Raw genomic sequence first — 8,746 nt, 5'->3', positions numbered from 1 at the left:
TCTGCATAGGAATCTGTAATCCCGAAAATATTATCTACAGCTGATTGTAGAATCGGTCACTATTAATTTAAAAAAAGAATAATTCAAGATGAATAAAAAATGTTTCCTTAAGGAAAAACTGAACCTGTATTGTTTGCTAAAACCCGTGGTAATCAATATATTTGAGTTATCGCATAAATTGATTTTATTTATGAAGCACTAATAAATTGTTATTAAAAAAAAAATGATTCGGCTTATAGCATCACCTGCAGATCCCCTGATCTCAATGCGATGTAAAGTCCAAGATTTATCAAAGGGTTCACAGAATTTGATCATTTCTCTAAATTTTGCTTTGGCGATTTCATCTTGGAAATTAGGGGCATAATAACAATAGAGGTCGTCCTCTGAATTTTGTGGCTTGGGTATCCAATGGCGAGGGACCATGTCGACACTCTTGAGAGGACCTTGATCATCCAGAAAAATTACCAAAGCATAAAGCTTAATGTCGAATTCATTTCCCTCTGTTATTTTTTTTCTTCGTCTTTGTAGGAATTTATTATTTACATCCTGATGTTCTCTTTTATCCATTTTTTCTGAGGGAATGAAGAGCATTTCATTGATTGAATCGATGTTTCAGTTGTAACTATATTATGATAGAATTACGTCGTGTGCTTCCTCAGATGTATGTGTACTTACCCGGAATTTCTTGTCAATTGTGATGTTCGACTGCCCACAATACACTGATTAATATAAGTTTAAAAAGTCAGAGAATTACATCAACTGGTACTTGACTGAATGTGCAAGGAGTCTCTGGAAAAACCGGCCGGGGAGAAGACGTGAGACACAAGAAACAGTCATGGCGTCAGCTCTACTAACGCCACCTGTTAGTGATGGATGGGCACAGAATTTAAAAAATAAATTCTTGCAATAAATTTTGCATTGCATTGCATTGCATTGTAATTATTTTGATGAATTTTACAACTGCTCACCTATGAAGTGGTAGAATATCCTGTTATCTCAATATACTTAATTTTTTACGAATATTCAGATAGCATATGTTTCCAAGCTATTTAAAGCCAACAAAGTTCCAATTGAAATTCCTTTTTATTAGTCATAATCAACATGAGAAAAATTCAATTTCCACTGTATTACCGGTCTTATCGATTGATTAAGACATTAATAATGTAGTACTTTGAAGTAATTAAGAAAATAGTATTAAACACTCCTGGAATTACTCTAGCTTACAGTAAACAGCTTACGTAGACTCAGGACTATGCTTCAACGTAAAATATTCACACTTGCTCACAAGTGTCCATCAGTAATTCCTCCCATAAATTGAAAAAAATAACTGCACTCGAAACAGTTAACATGTTTTCCATACATTTTTTAAATTACTAATCAAGCGATGAACATGACATTATTAAACAATGTATTGCACTAAATGTATGAGTTAGTTACATGAGATTACATGTGAAGGAGTGGCATTGAGTAAATTTCTTCTTGAGTTTCTGAACTAATATCCAAAGTCACCATTTTAACATTCATTCTATTTAAGCTGTAAGTACGAGAAATTGAATTGTGTTTACTCACAGCCCACATATTTAAATCAGCAGAATTACAAGGATAGGTGAACAAAGGTTTGACTTTTTTCAAAACAGTGCCTGTAATTTTAATATGATTTTGACTGCTATCAGATGGTATAAAAATTCGCTCAATCTGCACCAAACGATCATCATCAAGTAAAACAGTATTATCTGGTACTCTTGCTGTAAGGAAAGCTCCCTTATACCTGAGCTTTTTAATGATAATTTCCCCTTCCCTGCTGGGTCTTAACTGTCGTAAAATTTCTAACTGTGGTGGAAGCTGAGCTTTCTTCAAATTGAAAAAATCAGTTTCAGATAAACGTCTGAGAATCTGTGCAAGAGGTTTGTTTCCACTACGAAGGAATTTTTTGATAATGCCTAACGTATTCTCAAAAGGAAAGGCAGTGAGGCTTGATAATGAGCATTTCATGTATTGGACATCATCAGCCATATGCAGTAGACTGTGCATGTTACCAATAATGCTCACCTTTGAATATAAAGTTTCAGCTAATGATACAAATGATGTAAGAAACTTTTTTGCATATTTCCATTTCTCAATAGCCCATTTTTTAGAACATAGTATTCTACATGCAGCGTGTAATAGTAGAAAATGTTGATAGTAGCTTGTGGGAAGTACTTTCTTGTAAATTATCGGACCACAGTATAAAAGGAGAAATTTCAGTTCAGATGCTTTGAATTTTTCAATATCAGTGAAAGAACGAGTTGTACGATGGAATTCTTGTGGGACTTGGTGCTGAATTTTCAATAACAAAGTGGTCAGTAGTAATTTTCCTGCCTGGTTCAATTTGATTTTGGGATGTCCTTTTAACCAGTACATTAAAAGTTTTTTCTTTGTACCTAGACAAACTAAGTGCATGAAATCTAACACAAAGGTAGATATCATATCAATTTTAGGACAGATATTTAATAAAGGAGTGGTACCTTGATGATGATTAGGATCTGCTTGAGTACGAAATGATGTATCTGTTCGCTTGTCACATCCTCCCTTTGGGATTAGATACACGGTTCGATTTTGTTCACGTTCACCGTGGACGGTGCAACGTTCACAAGCATTGTATCCCCCATGATTTATTATGCATTTGAGTAGAGCACGAGCCGGTCTGTCACAGACGAACGCCATCATCTTTATTTTCAAGTGTCGCCCATCTACATCAAGGCCCTCCTTTTGGAGAAAATTTATTTCCTTTATAAATTTCTCTAAGTATTGAGTCAAATCGTGGGGTTTGCCTTGACCACAAAAAATTGCTACTGGAAATGGCTGATATACGTCCTGTTTACTGTGAACTTGGCATAGAATAGGCCAGAACTGTTTTGCACTCGATTTAAATAATTGCACTCCATCAACATTAATTTTTAAATAAATCGTATCATCTGAATGCAATTCAGGATTCACACATTTTTTTAACGATTGTTCCAAGCCCAAATACACAAATTCACTTGAATCTTCATTAACGTGAATGTCAAAGTCTATTCCTTCACTTTTCAAAAATGTTTTTGAACACCTTGGTAGATCTGGAAGTAAACGAACTCTCAATATTTTGAGTAAGCCATCAAGACGTGTGTGTGGTAGTGTTGGTGTTCCCTCGAGTGACCAGGCTCGTAGCTGAGTGTATTCATCAAACTCGACTTCATCTTCATCACAATCAGAAAATTCATCCTCGCTCACACTAGCTTCCATGATATTTTCGTCTTCCTCTTCATCAAACACTTCGTAATTTTCAACAACTTCATGAATGTCACTTCGAAAAGTATTGTGCTCACTATTTCTAGGGCCTGGATCACTTGTGGAATTTCGGGTTAGGTTAAAACCTGCACTCGAGTTGCCTGAGTCGTCCTCATCATGAGCATCAGGCATATCCCGGTCATCCATGTCTTGAAAATAGGCCTCTTCATTTGGAGTTGAAGCAGATGAAATGCCCATTTCTCCTTCGTTCACAGGAGTACTACATCTTGCTCGTTCTCGAAGACTCTTCACCCTCAAACGTGTGAGTTCACGCCGTCTCTGATTTCTATCCATTTTTTACAATTCGAGCCAAAATCCTTTGAATTCTGTGAGATCCGCACACGAACTGTCTCAATTAACTATTTTAGAGCGTGAAGTTGATCAATTTGAGTACAAATGTACAAAAAATATATTTCTCAAAAACTAAAGTTCATCGAAAACGATCGTTCATCACAGCTCCTGAGCTAAGCTCAGTGGAGTCATCTTCCGGCATTCAGTGAATTAATTTCGACTCTGCACTTAAAATTAATTCTCATATTTTTAATAATTTCGGCTTCAACCAGATCAAGATAAGGTGACCATTGAGTGGGCCAATGCAGGCCCCGATCTGGCATGCCCTAATCAGGTATACCGTATTTCGACCAATGCAGGCCCTGATCTGGCACGCCGTAATAAGGCATACCGTACTAGTACCTTATCAGGGCCTTTCCTGCCAACAGGCCTGCCGTAGAAAATTTCTACTCGGGTAGAATGAATCCATTGCAAGTCTAACCACAGAAATACATAAAGATGGTATACACTTACTTGCTTGACAATAAATAGCAAGAAATTAATGGCTTAGGTGGGATTGATATGGGTAGTTAAAAAATTAAATGAATAGCGGCAAACTATTCGCACATGTGCACAGCACGATCCTACTGAGACAATTAAAACATAGAGACTTTAAAATATTGTTTGTCGGTCCCTACTCCAAAATCATATTAATTTTGAGATTGACTTTTCAAAAAAGTGCTTCACCACTTGTTGATTTTCTAAGTATTTCATAATATTGTATAGTTAATTATAAATTAAGTACTTTCTGAAGGAAAATCGAAGAGGGGAGTGCCCGTGCACCTACACGACCATCCAAAATAAGTGACATGACTCAAACAAGTTAAATTCATTAATAGCTGCTCAGTTCAGACACTAAAGATAAAAAAATAATGGATCGGAATAAGTTAGAAATGATCGGAGCACTAATGTACTCTTACCCTATTTTCAGCCATTTTTCAAAATTTTAATTCATAATTGATCGCCTTTAATGATGAGTGAATAATGAGAGATAATTTACACGAATTCGCCTAAATTCGCATAAATAGTCTACGGAGATAAAAGAATCCAAATTTCAAGGTAAAATTGCTTATTTATAGCGATTTTCTATATAAAATAAAAGATAAGTTCTAATAGCTAATTGTTTCTACACTTACGTAAATGGTGTCAAGGACATGTAACATGCTATTTAAAAAAAAAAAATCTTCGCTCGCCGTTGTATAGCAGTCATATAACAGAGTGAGCGAGAATGTTTGCATGTTTACATTTTCATAGAATTGAAGTTTAGAGCTTTTATTGATTTATTTTCTCAATTATGAATTGTTAAGACAATATTTTTCTATACAGCCCTCTATTAATGTTATCGGTTGAAATAGCAGACGCTTGAAACGTTGAAATTTTCATCACGTGTTATACATTTTTTTAACTCACTTAACTGTTTATGTTGTTTATTTATAAATAAGTAATGTAAAGTCAAGTCGGTAGTGATAAAGCGCTCGCAACTTATTGGTAACATGAATTAGCGAATGCCAGAGCGAGGCTGAGGAGTCTTGGTTGGTTTCACTGATAAGATTTATAACGAGAGCCACATGGTCCTGGGGATTGCGTGTTAAGGGTTGGGGGAAAGAGAGGAAGAAGAGAAAACTGGAGCCACCGGTACTACACGGTGTTAACGAGTTCGATGCTTAAAAGACATTGGTGATCAACGAGTATCAGTTTGTTGAAAAAACGAAATCACTTTATGCTGCCGGATTGAGACAAAATCAAACTGAAGAATTATTGGTATGAGATTGTTTTATATATAAAGCTCGTTGGAGAAGATTTACTATTATCGAATTAGTGAAGCAATGGAGAAATTGAGGTAATGACAGAGGTAGATATGAAGTGGTATGAGCTGTAGGTTTGTGAATTACGGGCTTTGCTCCATCCTGCGTAGCCGGTTGGTTGTAGTTATTTTTTTGCGATTAGAAATCACATCTTATCGTTTTGCCTTTTCGAATGCCCGAACAATTGCTCATGAAAAATGTTTTATTGAATGTCCCAAATGATTTTTACCCCCTTAAATTGATTATTTTGGAAAATTTGAGAAAATAAATGTGAAAGGTTAATGTAGTATGCTTTTACAAAATATTCTATCTGACTGAAAAGTTATAAAATTTCTTTTGAAAAGTATGTCTATCCTTCTCAAAAGTTTCTTTGATACTTGTGAGAAGTACTTCCTTGCTTTTCAGAAATATTTCCGTAATTTTTATTCCTACTCGATGTATTCGTTTTTTGTCGTTTTTACTGAATATTTGATGTGGTGGGGGTGGGGAGGGGCGCTTTGTACTACTTCACAATAAAAAGAATGACAAAAAAATAAAATTCGGTCGGTTTTCGATCGAAAAAATTGAGAGAAAAAAACATTGCAAGGTTTTTATTTTCTTGAGTTTTTGTTCTGATCTAAAATTATTGATCGTTGGATTTTGAGCAGGGGGTTTCAAGGAGTGTAAGAATAGAGGGGGGAAAGAATATCATTTCTGATCGAGATTTGCCAATTTTAAAAGATACTAAATTCATCAGATTTCGAGAATTTCGAGATGTTTTGAGATCAATCTCCTTTTTATACTAGGATGAATGCAGGAATCTCGCATAGCAGCACATACTTTTCTTTGTCTGTCTGTTGCTATCGATTTTTTGATTGATTTTGTATAATAATTTTTTTTTATATGTCCATAAATAATGGTAATAGAGGCGCGGGGCGCGCCTCAAATGCTAGGTGATTAAAATATTGAATGACATTGTGAATTCCCAATGTCACTTTCATTGAAAACTCATAAACTTTGTAGACTTTTTTTTCTCATATTTTTTACAAGAAATAAATAAAAAATCTGTTCTAATTTTGTTTTGTTGTTCATTTCTTATTATTCACTGGTTGGCAACTGTCTTCAGATTTCTCTGAATGAATAAAAAAACGATATATATTTTTAAACATAGCAGAAATAATTCAAACATAATTACGAATCATCATGCCGTATAAATAAACCGAAGATACTGTCTAAAGCAGAAAATAAGAGGAAGAAGAGTCTCGGTGAAGAGATTTACATGGTATGAAGGTACAGAAGAGTGACGAGAAATTAATGTTGGCAAGCAGGAGGCTATGGCTCCTGGCAACCCGCTGGTACCCTCTCGTTTCCACCTACTGCTTATTCGCTTCGCTATGAAAAACCCGCCAATTCAACGTTCAGAGAGTGTATATATATACTGTATTTTCCTTTTTCACAACAGCAAAAATAAAGAAAATTCATAAAAACAACAAGCAAAAGAAAAATAACTCTCTACCGCTTAAGAGTATATTCACGCCCTGTCTCTTATTTCAGGTTCTTCTTTACTTCAGTTACTTCAGTTAACTTGATATAAACTTGACATCAGATACAAACGCCTATTCACTCTATTATATTTTATTCATTTTCTTAGCAGCTAAATCAAGGCGCCTTCGAAGATTACTCAGTATAGATATGCTGGAAATGGTCGGATCCTGAGAATTAATACATTAAAACAACTTTTAAATGTCTTTTTCACGTTTTCCTTCTCAAATGGAGACTATTTTTGCAGATATTTTTTGTATTATAGTCCGTAATATACATTTTTGTAATTTTATACACTTAAAGATTGATTACAAATAATTCTCACTATTGTTCTGTCTTTCGATTATAAGTATTGTCTTCGTGAAATTCTTAATTTCCGATTTTTAGCGATAATATAATTGAATCCAGTTAGAGTTTACTCAAAAATAAGTCGAACTCTAATCGTAGCTTACTCGGAGTTCAGTTGGATTTTATTCGCAGTGGAATTTAGATTAAGTCGAGATATATTTAGGCGGATGTTTCGCTGAAGTTTAATGAGCTCTATACAAAGCTTGACCAACTAATGACTAACCTCGAAATTAACTTTTCTAAAATCCCAGATGGTCTTTTGATTTAATTAAAAAGTGTAGACCATAGCCAATTATAATCTTAATGGTACCTAATCTTCTAATGATTTTAATCCAATCGGTAGCATATTGCTAGTTCATTAGCAATGAAACTATATACCTAGAGTGAGAAAAAAGACTATAACCGTTTTTTGATTTACTTCTCCTACTAATAATTTCTTTAAGTTTTTCATTGGAAGGAAATACGGTAATTGAATTTTTCTTGTAATAATCGGCCAAGATGTATCATGTAAAGCGGTAGTTATGGCTCGTGCGTGGAGTGCGTGCGAAATCTCTTTCAGCGATTGGTAAACATCACCGGTACCAGTAGAGAACTTCGTGAATATTCATAAACGATAATCTGTTGGTAGGTTCCTCTCTCTATTCAATTGGCTTTTACTGGCTTGCTTTAACTTCGGGTGGGGTTTCTCGACGTAGCACGAGGTTGGCTCGAGCATTTCCCTAACGGCAGACTCCGGGTGCCCCGAATAAATCTTCTAGATGAGATAAATGGTCCGGTTTATTCTTTTTGATCAATTGCTTTTTGTTGAATTATGCGGTCGCACTACATGAGTCCACGACTTGTTCGACGAGGTTGTTAAACGTTGGATGATTTTATAATTTATGAGAATATAGCCGGAATATGGAAATTGTTAGATTGGATGGGGGAGAACGTATTTGGAAATCAATCTGTAGAAATATGCAAAGATTTGATAAGATATTTTTCCATGAGGTTAAGAATGAATGGGTGACAAGAACACTGAATAAATATAGTAAATTCAATGAAAAATTTTCTCTATGTCATGGCATCATCATTGCATTACAATGCTCTTTTCGGCACTGCCAGCTGATCGACGACATATGGAATTACTTTTTTTTACGGTACAACTTTTAGGGTCTCTAAAATTTTTAACCAATAAAAAAAATTCTTTAAATTGGCTACATTTTTTCAATATCCTTCTCTCGACAGTTTGTCCGTGAAAGAAAACGTGTATGAAATTGAAAAAAAAATCAGGACAATAAATTAATCGACTAATGGTGTAGAACTGATTTAAAACAAATTTTTCGTAAATTGTACTCCAAATTTATCAGTTTTGTCAATATTTACGCTACTACACTACACTATGTACACTATATATTACACACTACACATGAAAAATTGCTATAAATGTTAAAAAT

At 34.7% G+C, this 8,746-nt stretch overlaps 1 protein-coding gene across 7 annotated transcripts in view; it reads left to right on the top strand.

Annotated features, from left to right (window-relative positions):
- LOC105269697 (poly(A)-specific ribonuclease PARN) overlaps nt 1–8,746 on the top strand; it is a 72,446-nt gene that overhangs the window by 59,762 nt on the left and 3,938 nt on the right. Inside the window, exon 9 of one of the 7 annotated variants that reach the window (XR_892463.1) lies at nt 3,354–3,568. The exons of the other annotated variants lie outside the window; for them this stretch is intronic. The gene's annotated coding sequence lies outside the window, so the exon portion shown is untranslated. The remainder of the gene's footprint in view (nt 1–3,353; nt 3,569–8,746) is intronic. 7 annotated transcript variants of the gene reach the window in all.

This window comes from Fopius arisanus, unplaced genomic scaffold (assembly GCF_000806365.1).
Source record: "Fopius arisanus strain USDA-PBARC FA_bdor unplaced genomic scaffold, ASM80636v1 scaffold00073, whole genome shotgun sequence".
In the NCBI taxonomy this organism is placed as follows: Eukaryota; Metazoa; Arthropoda; class Insecta; order Hymenoptera; family Braconidae; genus Fopius; species Fopius arisanus.
Note: the sequence above shows the minus strand (reverse complement) of the source record. Positions and strands in the feature narration are given on the sequence as shown.